The sequence below is a fragment of the Erinaceus europaeus genome, chromosome X (assembly GCF_950295315.1).
Source record: "Erinaceus europaeus chromosome X, mEriEur2.1, whole genome shotgun sequence".
Classification (NCBI taxonomy): Eukaryota; Metazoa; Chordata; class Mammalia; order Eulipotyphla; family Erinaceidae; genus Erinaceus; species Erinaceus europaeus.
The window spans coordinates 101,668,635-101,691,166 of record NC_080185.1 but is presented as its reverse complement, the minus strand read 5'-3'; the positions used below and the strand labels follow the sequence as shown (position 1 = coordinate 101,691,166).

The following is a 22,532-nucleotide window of genomic DNA, read 5'->3' as shown; positions in this document are numbered from 1 at the left end:
TGGCTCCACAAAAAAGGGAAATCGTGTTTGAGTTAATTATTGAAAGGTAAAGGGATGTAATGGAAAAACTGGGTAAGAGAATTTCAGGGAAATGGTAAAATCCATGAAACTACAAACGATTCACTCTCAGAGTGCAAGTTGGAGGATTGCAGTTGAAGAGACCCAAGAGGCAGCCAGTGTCTCAGAAGTCTGATAACACGATCCATACTTCATTCACTTGGAAAATCAGTGCTGATTAAGGCATGCTAGCTTCTTCCATTTTGAAAGATAAATATGACATCAGTAGAGAAATTGGATGACCCAAGGGGAATAGTGTTTAGGAGGTCAAGACAATTAGGATACACTTGAGGCAGAATAGCTAAGGGTTAACTTCTCATAGGATAAACAAAAGTTAATTTCTTAATTGAAAAAAAATGCAATTGGTAGCAATTTCGTCCCCCCCCCCCCCAGCATAAGCTAGGCATTCTGCTGCTGCAATCAAAGTGGCCTTGGTCAGCAGCCTTAGAGTCTGCTACTTTTGCCCAAGAGTCTGGTGATAAACCAAACAAACTGTACTATCTAAATACAATAAAGAAAACAATATGTTAAGCTTGTTGCTATGAGTTACTATGGGAAAATTGATAATCGTATAAAAGGGCAAATGCCATTGTGCTCAGGACCCAGATTTTTTTTTTTTTTTTTGGAAATGAGTCCAGCTGAACCTGCTGGCATAATAAATGTCCCTTCGTGTCTGAAAGCCTCCATGTGTCTCGTCTCCCTGCCTGAGAATCCAGTGTATCTCAGTAAACTTAAAAGGTAGGCATACCATAAGTCCATTGTCTCTTACTAAAAAGAAGACACACCAGACTTTAACAAAATTATCTTACATCACTCCTTCTCCTAAGACCATTTCCTATATGCATTTTGGCCCACAGGACTCCAACAAATGTTGGCAAAATGTTCACATTGTGGTGAACATTTGTCATCATTTGATTTCCCAGCATCTAATACTCCAATTTAGTTTGCAGGAGGCTTCCCTAATGGGAAAGACAGGGCCCAAATTTTTACTAGCAACCCTTTCTCTGGCCCTGGTAAACAACACTATACAACTAAATTCTGCAGTCAGGGAAACTGAATTGTTGAGTGTGGATGAAGGAGGGGTATAATTCAATGTATAACCATGGAAGCACAAGAAACTGGGTTTAGCAGCAGTGAACTGAGTTTGTATCATTTTGTTCATATGCAATCATCCCTGTGTTTTTATCATGAGTCTGGTTCTCTAGATATCCTGTCAGTCTGGAGAGCTGATAGATACCCTTGCCTTAAATTTGTTTTCTGCTTCGATAAGCCAAAGTCAGTTACAGTTTTCAACAAAACACCCTGACTGATACATAACATTATTTTAGCTATACTCTTTCCAGGTACTCTGGGTCTCAAATACCTACATAACAAGCAACATAAGGACAGAGCCTGTATGTTATATTTCTGGTAAATTTCATCATAATGTTCCAAAAAGTAGGGAATATACAGGAGTTATCGATGAGGATTTGTCAATATATAAATTTGTTAATTATGTCAATTCATAGTATATAAAATGAGATATATCCATTTTTGAACATCTGTAAGGAAAACAACTGCAGATTCAATTTATGTCTTTCAAATATTAGTTTTTAATACTTATTATTTATTTTCCCTTTTGTTGCCCGTGTTGTTTTTATTGTTCTTGTAATTATTATTGTTGTTATTGATGTCATCGTTGTTAGATAGGACAGAGAGAATGGAGAGAGGAGGGGAAGACAGTGAGAGGGAGAGAAAGAGACACCTGCAGACCTGCTTCACTGTTTGTGTAGTGACTCCCCTGCTGGTGGGGAGCCAGGTGCTTGAACCAGGATCTTTACATTGGTCCTTGTGCTTTGCGCCACATGCGCTTAACCCACTGCGCTACCGCCGGACTCCCTCAAACATTAGTCTTATTTGATCTTAGGAATTTGTCATGAAAGACAAAAATCAAAGTCCAAATTTTATTTGTATAATTTGGTGAACTGCATGATTAATTGTAGAAACAGGATGCCTTCTAAAAACAAAGCAACATTTGAAAACTGAATGCTATTTACAAAGCCTTGTTTTCATCTAGATGTGGGCATTTCACAAGTAGCGAGTTAAAATGTAACTGACATACAGAATGGTTTCCAAGTTTTCTCTGACCTCAAAACAGGAAAGCATTGTCAGGGAGACAATATAGTCTAAAAATAGCTTCACATATCTGAGTGTGCTCAGGGTAGACTTTAAATGCTAACCATGTTAAGTTCCTCACACTGGTTTAAAATTCTTAGGTAGAACATCTCCCTTTGTGAGTCCTGAGATTCCCAAACAGACATGATGGGCCTAGACCTTGAATAAATCTCTCTCTCCATTGTTACCGGTCATCTATCATGAACAACAAAATAGACCCCTTTGTGGGTCCCCATAGGACCTCAACGTGGATCAACAATGGTAGGGAATGTTCCATCCTCCAAAAGGAACCTGAGGAAGATGGGTCCTGAAATCGGGGCAGCTTGGAATGTTCCTACTCACGACCACTGAATGTGGTCTACAGGGATGTGGAGGTCACATAGGCTCCTAAACTGAATATGGGTCCCAGATCAGATCAAATCAATGGGGTTTACAGTCAAAAATATTTATACACCTTTCCCATATTTGGGAGCCACTCTCTTCCCTGATCCAGCTTTCAGGTCCTTTTTCCAGCCATGACATCATCTCCTCAGACAATAACTTGCATCCACCTGCATATCAGATTTCAGGCTCAGGAAAAAAAAAAAAACCTAATATAGCCACAAAGCCTTTGGAATATAACTAAAATATGCCTACTAGCTACATACAAAACAGAGGACCCCCCCAACTCTTCATCTGCTCTATTCCAGCCTTTAGGCTCATAATTAGTCAACAATTTGTTTGGTTTTATAAGTTAACTCTCTTTTCAGCCACCAGGTTCCAGATGCTAGCATAATGCCAACCAGACTTCCCTGGACAGACAACCCCACCAATGTGTCCTGGACCTCCAATTCCCCAGAACCCCGCTCCACTAGGGAAAGAGAGAGGCAGGCTGGGAGTATGGATCGACCTGTCAATGCCCACTTTCAGCATGGAAGCAGTTACAGAAGCCAGACCTCCCACTTTCTGCACCCCATAATGACCCTGGGTCCATATTCTCAGAGGGTTAAAGAACAGGAAAGCTATCAAGGGAGGGGATGGGATACGGAGTTCTGGTGGTGGGAATTGTGTGGAGTTGTACTCCTCTTATCCTATGGTTTTGTCAGTGTTTCCTCTTTATGGTTGTGGAAATTAAGACAAAGAAAATATGGAAGTCATCTTGAATTTAAAAAAAGGGGGGGAGGAGTCAGGTGGTAGCACAGTGGGTTAAGTGCTGCAGGTGGGGCAAAGCACAAGGACCAGTGTAAGGATCCGGGTTCGAGCCCCCGGCTCCCCACCTGCAGGGGAGTTGCTTCACAGGCAGGGAAGCAGGTCTGCAGGTGTCTTTCTCTCCTCCTCTCTCAGATTCTCTCTGTCCTATACAACAACAACATCAATAAGAACAATAATAACTACAACAATAAAACAATAAAGGCAACAAAAGGGAATAAATAAATATTTTTTTAAGATTGTAGTGCCTGGATTTGCTATTGCAGCAGAAGATTATCCAGATAGAAACAGAAGATTATATTCCCCTCCTGCTAAAGACAACAGCAAAACATAGTATGCTTTGCTTTTATATTAATTATTGAAAAATAGTTTAATGGAACAACTATTGTTTAGCTAGCAGGAAATAACAGTACAGGTCAGTTCATTAGAAATGATACAAGTGTAGGGGGTGAGCCTGATGGTGGTGCACTATGATCAAGTACATAGATTCAAGCCCCCATTCCTTTGCTGAGAAGAGTCTGTGGCCAGAAAGTGCCTTCCAATTCATATATATATATATATATATATATATATATATATATATATATATACATATATATACGTATATATATATGTATATATATATATATATATTTTAACCAGAGCACTGATCAGCTCTGGTTTATGGTGGTGAAGGGGGATTGAACCTAGGACTTTGGAACCTCAGGCATGAGAGTCTCTTTGCATAACCATTATACTATCTACCCCTGCTCCCAATTCATATGTTTTTAATCTGCTGAGATACTAGGATTACTTTAGACAGAAGAATAGCCAGACTGGGATCTGAAATAAAGCCACATGTGGTTCATAATAAATATGCAAACTGAACAGAAACCTTTTGTGGCAAACCACCGAGATTTTTCTGCTGAAAGTTACTATAGCAATATTTCATTTAAGCTGACGTATACAAACTATTATTTTATAACCCTGGCTTTATACTTTAGCACTTTATACACTTATTGCCTAGTAGCATATGAAAACTTTTCTCTTTCTTCCAGAAAGTTCACTGACTTTGTGAACTGAATTACCTGAAACCTTGTTATATATCTTTTGTCTGTATATTCAGCCAATATGTGGTACCAGTGACAATCAAAGAACATGAGGGGGTCTGAGAATTCTAGAGTGACAGAACAAGGATGACCCAAAAGTCACAACTTCTTAAAAGAATACTAAAATTGTGAGAATAAACTTTTTCAGAATCTCAAAAATTAGGAAAGTCTTACAATAGCCAAAAGGATATTTATTCAAGATAAACAGTTAAATGTTGGAAAGAACTGTGAGCTTTGTGACAATGGAACATTCTCCACACCTTCAGTGTAACACTGACAACCAGTGACTCCAAAACCTTAATAGCTGTGAAAACCAGGGATCTAGTTGACACTTGAAGTAGAAAAAGTTGTCAGCTCCCCATAAAGCAAACTCTCCTAGAAGTGCCACTATTTTATGACTCTGGCAGCTCTCTTGGAAAAGGTCCATTTATAAGGCTTCTGGTGATTTGAAAAATTTCAGAATTCAGTTGGAAGAAACAGCTCTATCTAAAGGCATACATATTTTCATGCTGGAGCGATACCTCACTGGGTAGTGTGCATGCCTTGACATACACACAGTCCACTTTTGAGTTCTGGCACCAGTTTGGGGTGCCATAGCATTGGAGCACACTCTGGTGTTTCTCTCTCTCTCTCTCTCTCTCTCTCTCTCTCTGTATTTCATCCCTCTCTATCTGAAATAAGAAGAAAAGAAAACTCAGTCTAGAAGCAGTGAGGTTATATACATGTAATATGCTGGCACTGCAATGAGAGAGAGAGAGAGAGAGAGAGAGAGAGAGAGAGGAAGAGAAAGGGATGAACAAATGGTTAACAACACTGTAGTCCAAGAGGACAATATACCAGTTGGGGCAACTGAGGCTTATAGTGGTGTGGGGGATTGAATTTGGGACTTTGGAGCCTCGGGCATGAAAATTTTACCACTGTTCTATTTATTGAGTTTTGACATAATCACTAGGATCTAGAGAACCATATGCCCATGCAGGGCTGTACACATGCAGGAAAACCCTGAGAAGGCCTTAATCTCTCACTCCCAGGCAACTTTGTTGAGTCTGACTCTTTTTGTGTTTTTACAGTTTTCATCTCGAGTAGCAGAATGTTGCATCACATTGAGAAGCCAAGGCTAATAAGGAACAGCGTCTTGTGGGCCCTCTCAGAACCTTGGCTCTACTGTAAAACAATAAAGGAGGTCTGAGATAGACAGTAGGGATAGCCCCAATTTCTGAAGGGAGGCTGGGGGTATCCTTCCCTGGCACTTGAAAAAGCCTGGTCCTGAAATGAGTGCAGCCTGCAATGTTCCACAGATGTGACCATGAGCTATAAGCTCAGACTAATAGGGACTTAGAGGTTACACAGCCCCTAGCACTAAATATAAATATGTATTTACATATGGGCCCTGGAGTAGTTGGATGGAGATAAATAGTTAATTTTAGCTATAAATCTTTTTTTTTTAAATACAAGGATGGGAGCTACTCCCTTCCCTAATGCAACTTTCTAGCCCTTTTCTCCATTCTGACACTGTTCTCTCAGACAATATTCCCATTCAACCTTAGGCTAAGCTACCAAACTCAAGCAAAACTACTATGGTTGTATGCCCCCAGGACCATGCCTAAAATGGTTTCCCTAGCTTTCTTCTACCCTAAAATACCCACCCTCATCTGCTCTGACCCTACTTTCTCTTTCCTGTTCATTAACCATCTTGTTTCAACTTAGGTCATGCCACCTTCCAGACACCAGGCTGCAGATGCTACCATGACTCCATCCCGACTTCTCTGGGCAGATGGCCTCACCAATGTGTCTTGGACCCTCGCATCTCCAGTGCTCTGGTCCACTAGGGAAAGATAGAAACAGGCTGGGGTATGAATTGACCTGTCAATGCCCATACTCAGCAGAGAAGCAGCCACAGAAGCCAGAACTCCTACCTTTTGCTCCCCTAAACAACTTTGATCCATACTCCCAGCAGGGGAAAAGTAATAGGATGAAGATAAGAGGACTCTGCACTTCAGCTCCATCAGCACCCAGAGAGAGAGAAGGAAAAGGAGAGGGGCATATGGAGTCATGAGTAATATGTCATGAGTGGTTTAGAGAGAAAGAGAGGATTGAATCAGGAAAAGAAGGGGCAATTTTGTATAAATGTGGATATAGTTGTAGAGAAGATGGTCAGCCCATGTCTAAAACTTTAGGGAAACTTTGGTGGATTGCAGTGGGGAGAGTGAAGATTCAGAACTCTGGCTGTGGGAATGGTGTGGATTCAAACCCCTGTTGACACGTAATTCTGCAATATAAAAATGTAAAAAAGAAAAAAAAAAAGAGAAGCCAAGACTAAATTTCAGAGGTGTTTTAACAAATTTTTGAATGGTTTTTTAATCACCATACTATTTACAATAAAACAATCTTTATTTTTTTCTTACCACATTTCTTTGCAAGAACCATCTTCACCAGGATAGGGTGTAGAAAGATGCTGGGCTAGCTTCACGGGCAGGAGAGAGACGACCAGAGACTCATGGCTGAGTGGGACACAGTTCAATCTTTATTGAGCGGGAATGCAGTGTGATCTATCTCTAATCACAATCCTGTCCTTATATATCTCCTAAGGCAGAAGTGTGAGGAAAAGGAAGTACATAGGATAGGGGGTGGGGAGAAGGAAAAAGCACAGGAACCAGTGGGGATTAAACCAGTGCGGTTCTCAAAACAATGATTATGTAAATAGACCACAGAGTTAAGCAATGCAACAGAAGGGGTCTTAGAAGCAGACTAACAGGAAGAATATTGCTGGGAGTCAGACAGTAGCACAGTGGGTTAAGTGCAGGTGGCGCAAAGCACAAGGACAGGCATAAGGATCCTGGTTCGAGCCCCCGGCTCCCCACCTGTAGGGGGGTGCGCTTCACAGGCCGTGAAGCAGGTCTACGGGTGTCTGTCTTTCTCCCCCCTCTTTGTCTTCCCCTCCTCTCTCCATTTCTCTCTGTCCTATCCAACAATGATGACAACAACAATAACTACAACAATAAAAAATCAAGGGCAACAAAAGATAATAAATAAATATTAAAAAAGAATATTGCTTTTATCTTGATTGTAGCAGGGGAACCATCCACAACCAAGTGCATGCCTGAGATTCCTGGTTCAATCCTTAATAATGTGGTGTTCTGACTTCTTGATCTCTTCCACTCTCTCTCCCTCTAATGTGAAACTCACTATATCTCATATGAAATAAATAAAGTTTTAAAAGCTAATAACCTGGTCTAAGTTGGCTTAGCAGAAGAGGCAAAGAAACAGAAGAAGCTCAACACCAAAATTCAAGAAAGGAGTGCTAAGTGATCCTACGAGGATACTGGATTCCAGCTACATCTGACTAGGGATTCCTACATGGCTAAAGCTTATGAGAAAAATGATTAACATGAGTGAAAGAAATAAAAATAGGAAAGTTTTTTTATGCAACCTTCTTTAAGAATTAAGAAAAAAAGTTTCTTCTGACAGGAGAGAACCCAGCTATGAGTAACTCTATTTACATTTGGGGACATCTTTGTAACGGATTATGTTTCTTCATTGTTCTTTCAAAAGGAGAGGGAATGAAAACTTGGATGTTTAAGGTATAAAAATGTAAGAAATCAGCAGGGAAATTCCTAGTCAAGCTGTGGCTCTGGAAACGTGAGTTGAATCTACAGATTTCCTTCCCTGCTTGTCAGTGTGGCTTATGGTTCATAGGTTGAGTCCACTGAGTGAGGCCTTGTAACTTGTTACTAATGACAAAGTGACTGCATCACTAGTGGATGCTGAGGGGAAAGAAAGCAACTGAGAGTTTCTACTCCACTAACCTCTAAAATAATAAAAAAAGAAAAATAGCCTGGTTGGGGAAGAATTACAGAGGCATGGAGAGCAACTCAAAGAAACATTTCAGAGATATTTAAAATGAATCTGAAAATCAGAGGCAATAATAATAATAGGAAACACTGGCTATTTTTATTACTTAAATGTCATATATGTATTAGCTCAGTAAATTACTATAATCCTACAAGATAGATGAATTCCATTTCATAAATAAACTATCTGTGACAATGAAAATTTAAATGTCTTTTCCAATTACTTATTCTGAAAATCTGTCCCCAGACTATTTTTCCCAGCTTTAAATCATAACTACATATATTTAACATTTAACAGAATTTAGCTGCAACCTCTCAGTATAAATTCTAGGTTAGAATAAGTGCTAGGTAGTACCAATTAAAATATCATTTCATAACTGAGCATAAAATATTTCCTGTGGAGAGCAGTCTGGAGAACTCTCAGAAGGCTAGAAATGGACCTACCCTATGACCCCACAGTTTCCCTCCTGGAGATATAGCCTAAGGAACCAAACACATCCATCCAAAAAGATGTCTGTATACCTATGTTCATAACAGCAAAAATTTTTTTTAAATATTTATTTCCTTTTGTTTCCCTTGTTGTTTTATTGTTGTAGTTATTATTGATGTTGTTATTGTTGGATAGGACAGAGAGAAATGGAGAGAGGAGGGAAAGACAGAGAGGGGGGAAATACAGACACCTGCAGAACTGCTTCACCACTTGTGAAGCGACTCCCCTTCTGGATGGGGAGCCAGGGCCCTGAACCAGGATGCTTACTCTGGTCCTTGCACTTTGCGCCACCAGCGCCTAACCCGCTGTGCTACCGCCCAACTCCCAACAGCACAATTTGTAACAGCCAAAACCTGGAAGCAACTTAAGTGTCCAACAACAGATGAGTGACTGCGAAAGTTGCGGTATACATATACAATGGAATACTCAGCTATTAAAAATGGTGAATTCACCTTCTTTACCTCATCTTGGATGGAGCTTGAAGGAATCATGCAAAGTGAGATAAGGCAGAAAGAAAAGGATGAATATGGGATGGCATGGCTAAGGACATTAATTATTATATTTATATGATAATTTCATGGGAACTGACCTATGATAGCCAATATTTTAATTAATAGATTTATAATACATACATACTTTTAAAAGACACCATTTTGAAAAATACTGGGCTAGAAGAACAAGAAAACAGTTCGATCCATGGTGAAAAATAATTTGCTAGAGGTCTTTCACTACTGTATTAATGTGAGTGCTTTCTTTGTGGATCTCAATCCTGAACCTAATAATTTCATCAGTCACATTTTATTGAATAATTTTAAAAAGTCAAATTCTGTAATGACAATCCACTTTAGAAAATTTAGCTATTGTTAAAAGAATCAAGATTTAATTTTAGAGAATAAAAGTGGTATTCTTCATTATGACATAGTTGCATAAATATTTTAAAAATATGATCCATGAGCATTGAAATTTTTTCTGGTAGACTGAGGAACTTCAAGTTATAATGTAGAATTGAACAAAATTTAGCTTTATGTTTGAAAGTTTTCTAGAAATCAAACTTCTGAAAATTTTTCTAAGTATCAAAATCAGAAAAATTATTTATATAAAGTCCTCAAATAGTTTTCTCTTTTTTCATATGGAACCAAATTTAGTAAGCATGATTCTTGCCTCTCTTTAAGGTTGTAATAATTTTAATTATGTCAAGGTGCTATTTTATATACACAGCAGGTTACTTTAAATAATTTATCAGTAGACGAAAATCTCTCTCTTATTTTTTTTGCATCCAGGGTTATGACTGGGACTCCATGCCTGCACTAAAAAGCCACTGTTCTTGGCCACCATATTTCCCATTATATAGTATAGGGGAGAGAGAAAGAGAGGGGGAGGGGTAGGTAGAGGGGGAAGAGAGAAAGAGAGAGGGGGGAGAGAGAGAGAGAGACTGATCTGCATGTGAAGTGGACCCGCTGCAGGTGGGGAGTAGGGGCTCAAACCCAGATCCCTGTGTGGGTCCTTGCACTTAGTACTATGTGTGCTTAACTGGGTGTGCCATCGCCCAGTCCCCCTCTAGTAACTATCTTTTAAATCACATTAAATTTACTGTTCAATGAGAAAAATATTTGAATAAAAAAGTTACTGAGTACTTCAGGATCACTTGATTTGCAGCAGCGTATCTCAACAGGAAATAACTGGTATGTCTCACTATTCATTCTGTAGTTTCTAAGTTCTCACTATTTGTTCTATAGTGAATGCATGCATGTAGAACATTTCATTATTTACTGATTCTAAATTTGTGAGTCAATTATTTCAATTCAAAATGAAAATTTAGCAATTTTGTCAAGGATTTTTACATCTAGAAGTATTGTTCAACTATGAGAGTTTGCCATATTCTTCCAATTAGAGAATAAAAGGAAAAAAGGAAACAAACAGTTTAATTGGACTCATCAAACTAGGCATCTACAGTTAGGGAAGCCATGTATATCTGAATTTGCCAGTTTTCGCCTCTGTCCAATTTAGTGTCCTGATTGCAGAGAAACACCCGTGGTAATGCAGATGCCAGGTGTAGTCTTGCTGCACTGGGGAACTTAAAACCCCATGTGAAAAAACATTGATATTGTTTATTGAGCCAGAAAAGACAAACAAGCAACAAAAAAAAAAAAGTCACCAAGACTATATTATTTCTTTCAAATGATCTTTTCTTATGTGTAGGAAACTAAAGTATTTTTATAGCATCCTTAAAGTGGGAAGGAGAAAGAAAGAACACCTGAGTAAGCACAGACACATTGCTTTTACAAGTGAAACTTCTCTGGAGGGGTGGGAAGAGTGATGATGACTCACCCATTGGAGCGCATGCATTATCATGTGCTGAGGACCAGTGTTCAAGCCCATTCCTCACCTGCGAGGTGTGTGTGTGGGGGGGGACTTCACAAGCAATGGAGCCATATTTCTACTTTTCTTTGTCTTTCTCCTCTATGTCTGCCTCTCATCCTCCTCCATCATGGGGGCGAGGGAGGGAGGCTAGAAGCAGGAGAGCCATGCAGACACTGAGCCCTATTAATCTCCTTGGTGGCAAGAAACTTTCTTCTTCAGTGATAGAACTCTCAACTATGAAGATACTACTTTGGGATTTGCTCTCTACTCACAGTTTTGGAAGGCAACTAAGAATAGTAAAGAGATATCACATCTGGAAATAGTTGTCACCTTTAGCAATCCCTTTAACATTCTGGAGTCTCAGTTTTCCTGAATGTAAAAACAAAGGGTGAAGCAAAATGATGTTTAAAATCTTTGAGACATTACCATTCCATAATTTTTTTCTTGCTGCTTGTCTTCTTTTCTGTTGTGTGTTCAAACTCATCTTTTGTATTCCCTCTACTGCATCTGAATAAGTCTCCTCATTTTTGTCAAGAAGGAAGATTCCCAAGAGACTGTTTGTCAGAGATAGTACATAATTATCGTCAATACCAGACAACCAATCTTCATCAGGCAGAGGAGAGCTGAGAACAAGCACACGACAACAATCAATGGACTGAATGAATGAACATGAAATAGTACCATAACAAAAGTGTGTGTTACCCTGGAATACGTGTTTTTCTTGCTTACTAATTGGTTTTATTCTTCCTGATCTAGAAAAGTTCCAGGAATATTTTGCTTAGAATATACAGAATTGAGGGATCATAATGTCTTTTCTTTTTCTCCTCCAGGGTAATCTCTAGGGCTCAGTGCCTGCACTACGAATCCATTGCTCCTGGAGGCTATTTTTCCCACTTTGGTGCCCTTGTTGTTGCACTTGTTGTAGTTTATTATTCTCATAGCTGTTGTTGTTGGATAGGACAGAGAGAAATCAAGAGTGGAGGGGAAGACAGAAAGGAGGAGAGAAAGATAGACACCTACAGACCCGCTTCACCGCTTCAAAGCGACCCCCTGCAGGTGGGGAACTGGGGGCTTGAACAGGCATAGTATCTACTTGATGTCTCTGTGTCACTTCCTAGGCTGGGAGACACTAACTCGTTACAGAGTTTGCCAGTAACCTCCAAACTTGGTGCTGCCAACAGTGACTTCTGCTTATAGTGTTTAAATATTCTGTAAAATATGTGTGTATATATAAACATGTACACACATAAGAAGTCAAACATTTCCTGATTGTGCTAAAAATCAAAACAGCTGATTATTTTGGAAGTTAATGGTATTTGTGAATAGAAATTGAATATAGTAAAACTAAATGTATATAGCTATGAATGAAGTGTTAGTATTGTCCTTTTAAAGAGGGCAAAGGCCTTATGTGTGTGCGCACTGTTGTCACTAAAGTGAGTCAAAACACCAACTGTGGGTGATTTTTAGGCGAGAAAGATCAGTCATTCTATTTAACACCAGATATTCGGTGCAGATTATAGAAAGACAAAAAGAGGGGAAATGATGTAGCTGATTATACAATGGAATGAGATTTCAATTTGTGAAGGCCAGTAAATAAGTCATAAGTCAGAAAAGAGAAGAAATGAGAAAACATGGAATTTATCAACCAGAAGACAACCACCATACCTCACAATTAAGGACCAAAATAAAAGATCCTATAAATTCTTACTTCTGTGCCCTAAAGGCCTGACAGGGCAAGATGATTTTTGGAAGGAGTTGTAGGCAGTGGACACCCAGTTGAGCACACAATTACACATTACAAAGAGTAAGAACCTGGATTTGAGCCCTTGCTCTCCACCTGCATGGGGGACGTTTCATGAGTGCCGAAGCAGGTCAACTTTCTCCCACTCTATCTCCCTCTCCCCTCTAAATTTTTGTCCTATCAAATAAAAATAGAAAGAAAAAAGGGAAAATAACCCATCCAAAGGGAATATTGGGTAGACTGTATTGAAATTTCAAAATGACTATTTCTTGCTAAGTTTAGTGAGACCTTTACATATTCTGGATATTAGTTCTTTGATGTATGGCATGTTAAGATCTCCCATTATCACAATGATCTTGAGTCCATACTCCCAGAGAGTTAAAGAATAGGAAAGCTATCAGGGGAGGGGATGAGATACATAGTTCTGGTGGTGGGAATTGTGTGGAGTTGTACCCCTCTTATCCTATGGTTTAGTCAATGTTTCCTTTTTAAAAAAATATTTTAAATATATTTTTTGATTTATTATTATTGGATAGATACAGCCATAAATTGAGAGGGAAGAGAAGATAGAGAGGGAGAGAGGCAAAGAGACACCTACAACCCTGCTTCACCACTTGTGAAGCCTCCCTGCCTGCAGGTGGGGACCAGGGGCTTGAACCTGGGCCCTTGAGCACTATAATGTGTGTGCTTAACCAGGTGCACCACCGCCTGGCCCCCAGTGTTTCCTTCTTATAAATAAAAAATTAAAATAAAAAAAGATCTCCCATTCCATAGGGAGTTTCTCTGTTTTGGTGATTTTAGTTCCTTTTGTGGTACAGAAACTTTTGTTTGATGTTGTCCCATTGGTTTATTTTTGCATTTGTTTTCCTTGCAGTTGGGTTTGAGTTGCCAAAGATGTTTCCAAAGCTTAGATTGAAAATAGTTCTGCCAATGTTTTCCTCTAAATATTTGATGATTTTTGGTATAATATCCAGATCTTTGATCCATTTGGAGTTTACTTTTGTGCATGGTGAAATGTGATGGTACAGTTTCTCAGCACCACTTGTTGAGAGGATACTCTTCTTTCACTACTTAAAGTTTTGGGTGCTCTTGTCAGAACTTAGGCGTTCAAGGGGGTGGGTTTTGGTGTATCCAGTTAAGTGCACATATCACCAAGTACAAACACCCATCCTCCTACTCTCCACTGCAGAGAATACACTTCACAAGCAAAGTAGGACTTCGGTGTCCTTCTCTCTCCCTTTTTATCTCCCCGCCCTTCTCAATTTCTCTCTGTCTTGTCAAGTAAAAAATAGGAAGGAAAAAAACAGCAAAAATGGCAGCTGGGAGCAGTGAATTCGTCATGCAGGCACTGAGCACCAGTGATAACCCTGGTGGCAAAAAAGAAAAAAAAAATAGATGTCCACAGGTGTGGGACAACTCCATTAAAAATGGGGAGAGGACATAAACAAACTCTTTACCAAAGAAGTGCTCCAGAGGGCTAACAAACATGAAAAAGAATGCTGAAAGTCACTGATTATCAGAGAAAATCAAGGACAGCAAGGAGGTATCACCTGTGAGAAGATCATACATTAGAAAAGATTGTTGGTGGGGATATAGGTGAAAAAGAGCCCTACAGTGCTGGTGGGAGTGCGAATTGGTCCAATCACTATGACAAACAATCTGAAGACTGCTCAGAACACTAGAAATGGACCTTCCCTATGAATGAACAGGCAATTCCACTCCTGACGATAAATCCAAAGGAAACAAGGACATCTATGTATACCTATTCTCATAGCAGCATAATTTTCAATAGCCTAAACTTGGAAGCAACCCAGATGTCCAAACACAGACAACTGGCTAAGCAACTTGTGGTGTATTAATACAAACTGGAATACTGTTCAGCTATTAAGAATAATGAAGCCACCTCCTTTGCCTCATCTTGGTTGGAAATTGCATGAATCATGTTAAATGGGTTAAGCCAAAAGGAGAAAGACTAATACTGGATTATCCCACACATATGTAGAACTTAAGAAACAAGAACAGAAAGGGAAAACAGAAGGTGAAGTATGGACTGAGTGTACCCATGTGTCAACATCTATACTGTATATCACCATTTCCCCAGTAAAATGGGTTTCCCATAATGACCCTGGCTCCATGCTCCCAGAATGATAAAGAATAGGAAAGCTTTCAAGGGATGGGATGGATACAGAACTCTGGAGGTGGGAATTGTATGAAATTGTACCCCTCTTATCCTGTGGTCTTGTTGGTATTTTTTATTTTATAAATAAATTAAGAAAAAAGAAAAAAAGAATGATAAATTCTAAAAAAACAAAACATAAAGGTAAAATAAAGGGGTATTAGCACAAGTTAATGAACCAGGTAACTCACTATGTATTGCTGATCCAATGGGGCTAGAATCTCAATAGTGACAGTTCCACAGTAGCCTAACTTTTCTCCTATCCCTAATATTCTGTCTAAAATGAGGAGTCACGGCTCATTTGTCTTGTGAAAGGGACTCCAAAAAATAACTTACATATTAAATGAAGAAAAATTCAAAATATCACCTACTACTCACACAATCTTTTCTTTTTTTAATTTTTTTTTATTTAAGAAAGGATTAATTAACAAAACCATAGGGTAGGAGGGGTACAACTCCACACAATTCCCACCACCCAATCTCCATATCCTACTCCCCTCCCCTGATAGCTTTCCCATTCTCCATCCCTCTGGGAGCATGGACCCAGGGTCATTGTGGGTTGCAGAAGGTAGAAGGTCTGGCTTCTGTAATTGCTTCCCCGCTGAACATGGGCGTTGACTGGTCGGTCCATACTCCCAGTCTGCCTCTCTCTTTCCCTAGTAGGGTGGGTCTCTGGGGAAGTGGAGCTCCAGGACACATTGGTGGGGTCTTCAATCCAGGGATGCCTGGCCAGCATCCTGATGGCATCTGGAACCTGGTGACTAAAAAGAGAGTTAACATATGAAGCCAAACAAATTGTTGAGCAATCATGGACCCAAAGCTTGGAATAGTGGAGAGGAAGTGTTAGGGAGGTACTCACTGCAAACTCTAGTGTACTTCTGCTTTCAGGTATATATTTTGCAGTAGTTTATAGATAAGTCACACAATCTTTTCTGTGATTCATTTTCATGAAGAGTAATACATATTGCCACATAGGCTTATTATCACTCAACATATATTATATTATGTTTACAATTTAGTAAAAGTTTAATTCTATCTTTTTTATTTTAAAGTTGTTGGTGATAAAAGCTAGAGCTTATTTCCATAGACACTTCCACTTCCAATATAACTGCAGGACCGGGTGGTGCGCACTGGGTTAAGCACACATAGTACAATACAACTGCTATTTTTATGGGGAGAAGGCAAAATGAAAATACTAGCAAAAGGCCAGGTAAGCACAAGATGTATGACAATGCGCAAGGACCTGAGTTCAAGCCCCCAGACCCCACCTGCTGAAGGAAAGTTTTTCAAGTGGTGAAAAACTGCTTTAGGAGTCTCTCTCTCTCCCTCTCTCTCCTTTCCCTCTAGACTTCTCTCTGCTGCTATCAAATAAAAATATAGATACGTTTAAATGTTTTTAAAATAAAATAATAGCAAAATACTGGAAAAAAACTATCTGGTCACTTACTCATTTAACAAATATGAAATAGAGATTTCTACATTCTAGAAAATTACCTAGAAAAAATAGAGTAAAAATAGTATAGTGTCCCACTTCTGAAAGAACTTACAATATTAAAGTTAAGGAGACAGCTCTATTAATAAAGAATTCAAATGGAGGTAGTCGGGTGGTAGCGCAGAGGGTTAAGTGAACATGGTGCAAAGCACAAGGACAGCATAAGGATCCCAGTTCGAGCCCCCGGTTCCCCACCTGAAAAATGCCAGTGAAATTTTGATATGTATTTCATTGGATCTGTAAGTAACTAGCTCTACATGCCATAGATATTACAATATATTCCAATAAATGAACATGAAAAATCTTTCAATTTATTTGTATCTTCAGTTTCTTTCATCTCTGTCTTAGATCTTCCTATGCATAGGGTTTTCACTTCACTTGTTTGGTTAACTATTTCTAAATGTTTTATTTTTTATGGTACTATGAATCAAATTGTTTATTTTTGAAAATATATTTCTTTCCAAAGAAGAGATACAAATAATCAAAAGGTATGGGAAAAGATGCTCTATATCAATAAATACCAGAGAAATATTATTCAAAACCACAATGAGCCCTTCTCAGATTTACTAAAATAGCTAGCACCAAAAATACAAAACAGAACAGGTATTGGCAAGGACATGAGGGAAAGGGAACTCTTGTGAACTGGTGTGTGGGGGGGAGCATTAATTTGTACAAACACTTCAATAAAATTGGTATATTAAAGATATAACTGTTCCAAAATATACAATATTATCCCTTTTTAAGAGTACAATATTCTCTCTCTCTCTCTCTCTCTCTCTCTCTCTCTCTCTCTCAATTGCAGAGTAACATTCAGTTGAATGTATCCTATAACTTCTTATCTGTCACCTATTGATGGGCGTTTAGATTGCTTCCATTCCTTGGCTATTGTAAATATAAGCTATGTATATAGTTGCATACATATCGCTTTGAATCAGTGTTTTCCTGCCCATGCAATATATACCAAAGAATGGCCAAAATGGATAGAATTTGGGACTGTCGTGCTTAGTGAAATAAATAGACAACTACTTGGCTGATTTTGCTAATATGTAGACTATAAAGAAAAAGTACACAAAATTGCAAAATAGAAAAATCAATCAAACTCTCAGACTTTGTAAGCACTATGGTAGTTATCAGAAGTTTGTTGGTGGATATAGTGTGAAACTATACTCCTGTCATTTTATAATCCTGTAAACTACCACTAATCACTAATAAACATGCCCCAAAGGGAAGTAAGTACAAGGAACTCTCTTAGACTGCTGGTAGGAATGTAAATTGGTCCACCCTCTGTGGAGAGCAGTCTAGAGAACTCTCAGAAGGCTAGAAGCGGATCTACCCTATGACCCTGCAATTCCTCTCATGGGGATAGATCCTAAGGAATCAAACACACCCATCCCAGAAGAACTTTGTATACTTAAGTTTATAGCAGCACAATTTGTAATAGCCAAAACCTGGAAGCAGCCTAGATGTCCAACAGCAGATGAGGGACTGAGAAAGTTGTGGTATATATACACAATGGAATACTACTCACCAACTAAGAATGATGAATGTACCTTTTTCACCTCATCTTGAAGGAATCATGTTAAATGAGATAAACCAGAAAGAGGATGAATATGGATGATCTCACACATGGACAGAAGTTGAGAAATAAGGACAGAAAGAGGAAAGCACAAAATAGAAATCAGACTGTTTTGGTGTATTGCAACAAAGTAAGGGGTACTCTCAGGGGTAGGGGACTTTCATGTCCTGATACATGATAATGGAGAAAGACCTAGGCTGGGGTTGAGAGTGTTTTGCAGAAAACTGAGAAAGTTTGCAAGTGTATTAACAACTATATTTGCTGTAAACCATTAATCCCCCCCCGAAATATTTGAAAAGCATATACTTTTATAAAAGTATGAAAAAAACTGTGTCTATCAATGAATAAATAAAGCTGTATGCATTATACATCTGATAGTTGCTAAGAGACTAGATTGTAAATACTTGTACCACAAAAAATAAATAGCAATTGCATAATCTGATCAAGGTTTTAGCTAATATCTACTATGGTAATTATTTTGCAACATGTAAATGTATCAAATAAGAACATTATACACCTTAAAATTACCCAGTATTATCTATCATTATATCTCAATGAATCTGTAAAAAAATCTTTCTACCAAAGATACTTCACTCCCTTTTCTACACTGAAACAGAAACATTCGCGCGCGCGCGCGCACACACACACACACACACACACACACACACACACACACACACACACACATATACATAATACCTATACATAAAGAAGAACATTTTGAGTACCAGGTAAAAGCCTACTGATACATACTGATTATGTATCCTTGAAAGTAACAAAAATTTTAAAACAAATTATTGATATTTCACAAGCTAACTTCTAGGTGGTACTTAAACAAGGAAAGAAAAGGGAAACAGGGTGGAGCTTGTACTGCAAGTGTGTACTGTAGCAAAGGGAAAGCATATACCAGGAGGTGGAGGGGAAGGGTGGTTGACATCTAGTGCATGACAGTGAAGAGGGACTGGGCTTTGGTGGGAGTGGTATATGGACACCTATCACAGAGAAGGAAGAGACTGTACTCATGGGTCAATAACTGTTCTATAAATCATTATTTCCCAATAAAATGATAAAAATACTTTTCTTCATAATAATTTGTTGAAATCACTGTCTGTAATATTATGAGTAAAATAAATATTTCCTCTACTGTGTTCATAAATTCTCCCTTCTTTCCCAAACCCTTTATAAACTCCTTCAGATGACAAAGATATCTTATAGTTCTCCTACTTTCTTTTTTTTTTTTTTTTTTGCCTCCAGAGTTATTGCTGGGGCTTGGTGCCTGCAGGAATCCACTGCTCCTGGAGGCTATTTATTTTTCCCCTTTTGTTGCCCTTGTTGTTTAAAGTTGTTATGGTTATTATTATTGTTGTTGTTATTGGATAGGACAGAGAGAAATGGAGAGAGGAGGGGAAGACAGAGGAAGAGAGAAAGATAGACACTGTTTGTGACTCCCGCCCCCCCCCCCCCACTGCAGGTAGGGAGCCAGGGGCTCAAACCGGGATCCTTATGCTGGTCTTTGTGCTTCGTGCCATTGTACACCTAAACCTCTGCATTACCGCCTGACCGCCTCCTACTTTTTTTGTAACAATTTAATAATGATTGACAAAATTTTGGGAAAAGAGAGGTACAGTTCCATACAATTCCTACCACCAGAGTTCTGTGTCCCATCCCCTCCACTGCAATGTTCCTATTCTTTATCTCTCTGATAGTATGGACCAAAGAACTTTATAGGGTGCAAAGGTGGGAGGTCTGGCTTCTGTAATTGCTTCTCCATTGGACATGGGTGTTTACAGGTATATATCCCCAATCTATATCCCTATTTCTATCTTTCCCTAGTGGGGCAGGACTCTGGGTAGGCGGATTTCCAGCATGCACTGGTGAGGTTATCTTCCCAGGAAAGTCAGGATGGCATCATGGTAGCAACTGGTTCTCCTACTTTTATCTACTTAAAAGTCCTTTCTTAATTTACAGGCCCATGCCAATCCAATGTCTCTTCTGCTCTGAAAAATAAATCTTAGGATGGGAGAGATAGCATAATGGTTATGCAAAGAGATTTACATGCCTGAGGCTCCAAGGTCTCAGGTTCAATTCTTCATACCACTATAACCCAGAGCTGAGCGATATGGAGTTCTGGAGGTGGGCAGTATGTGAAAATGTACCCCTCTTATCCTATAGTCTTACCAATATTTCCATTTATAAATAAAAATTTTTAAAAAATAAAGAAATGTGAATCTTCACTATATAAGAGTTTTGTGCTTTACAGAGATATTTCAATTGAGAAAAACAGAACATCCCATTGTATTGCTATGAAAGACCTTTGAAATTGAGTACAATTTTACTCACTACAGCTTCATGTATATTTACTATGGATTTTCCAAAGACCTATAGGAGTTAGGGGGGAAAATACCGGGCCAGCTATGGTTAACTCGGTTAAACAGACATATCATCATAGGCAAGGATCTGGGTTCTTGCCCCCACTCCTCACCTGCAGGGAGAATGCTTCAGAAGCATTGAAGCTTGTCTGCAGGTGTCTATCTTTCTCTTTGCATCTCTATATCCTCTCCCCTCTCAATTTCTCTGTGTCCTGTCAAATAAAAAATAAAGTAGAAAAAAAAAGGCCACCAGCAGTGGTCTAGTAGTAGTGCTGGTACTGAGCTCCAGCAATAACCCTAGTGGCAATAAAAATAAATAAAAATAATAAATAACAAATAAAAACTAGGGAAGGATACAGTAACATTAGAACTAAAAGCAAAAGCATACCCCTAAAATGTAAACAGTTTTGTAAAACAAAGTTTCGTAAAATGTGTGCATGGAATAAGTAAAGCTCATAGAAATATAACATAGACACAGAACATTACTACAAATCATAATGAAATAAGAGTTGTCTAGGCAAAATTGAGTCATTTCAGTCCACTTTTCCCAGTTTTTTTCCAATTTCAGCAAGAAAGGAAGAATAAAAGGCATTTTTGAGTATATGCATCAGAGAAGCAAATTATGTTTTCCTGAACTGAGATGTGTCCAGACTTTGTTCACAGATCAATAGAGATGAGAAGGCTCTGGATCTCTCTGATGATGATTATGTAGCCTATTCTATTCTGTTATTTAGATTTGCATCCTTGATGTACAACTATTAGCTTACCTGTGTGTTTTCTAAGATTATAGAGACGGCAACAAATAGCAATTAAAGACTTGTACCATGTGCTCTAACAAACTGAACTTTAAATACACTGGAGGTCAACTCTGTGGGGGTTTGATGTGAAAATGTCACTGCTCCTGACCAAATTGTAAGTAGGGCACCAAAGTAAAAACCCTGTGGTGAGGGGTAGACATGCAGCTTCCTGGGCCAGTGGGGGGTGGGAGTGGGTGGGAGGGATGGGTCACAGTCTTTTGGTGGTGGGAATGGTGTTTATGTACACTCCTAGCAAAATGTAGACATATAAATCACTAGTTAATTAATTTGAGAGGGGGAAAATCAGTTGTATGTCTCAAAGTTTTTCAAAACACAAACTGAATCTTTTTAATATATAGGCTGTGTATTTGATATGCGGACTCTCTCAAAAGTCTAGACCAAGTAGATTAGAAGCATTCAATAGCACATCTATACACAAGATACTGGATACTGTACAGCAAACCATAACGAAAGGACTTTTCAAAGTTAACCCAATTACCAAATAATGTGATGATAACATTAAATATCAATTGTCTTTTTGAACCCTAAGAGAGCAGGAACCTCACATCTCCACTACAGAGCCAGTTTCTATGAGAGAGAGCATATCTTCACACGTATCTATAAACTACTGCAAAATGTATACCTGAAAGAAGAAGTACACTGGAGTTTGCAGTGAGTACTTCCCTAACACTTCCTCTCCACTATTCCAAGCTTTGGGTCCATGATTGCTCAACAATTTGTTTGTCTTCATATGTTAACTCTCTTTTCAGTCACCAGGTTCCAGATGCCATCAGGATGCTGGCCAGGCTTCCCTGGATTGAAGACCCCACCAATGTGTCCTGGAGCTCAGCTTCCCCAGAGACACACCCTACTAGGGAAAGAGAGAGGCAGACTGGGAGTATGGACCGGCCAGTCAATGCCCATGTTCAGCAGGGAAGCAATTACAGAAGCCAGACCTTCTACCTTCTGCAACCCACAATGACCTTGGGTCCATGCTCCCAGAGGGATGGAGAATGGGAAAGCTATCAGGGGAGGTGGTGGGTTATGGAGATTGGGTGGTGGGAATTGTGTGGAGTTGTACCCCTTCTACCCTATGGTTTTGTTGATTAATCCTTTCTTAATTAAAAAAAAAGAAAATGTCACTGCTGAGGGATGATCCCAAATCAAAGAAAACCACGTTTTTTCAGCTTCA

The 22,532-nt window shown here is 39.0% G+C and overlaps 1 long non-coding RNA gene across 1 annotated transcript in view; it reads right to left on the bottom strand.

The window, feature by feature from the left end:
• Positions 1-22,532, bottom strand: part of LOC132535916 (uncharacterized) — a 229,610-nt gene that overhangs the window by 146,655 nt on the left and 60,423 nt on the right. The gene's annotated exons all lie outside the window — the stretch shown is intronic.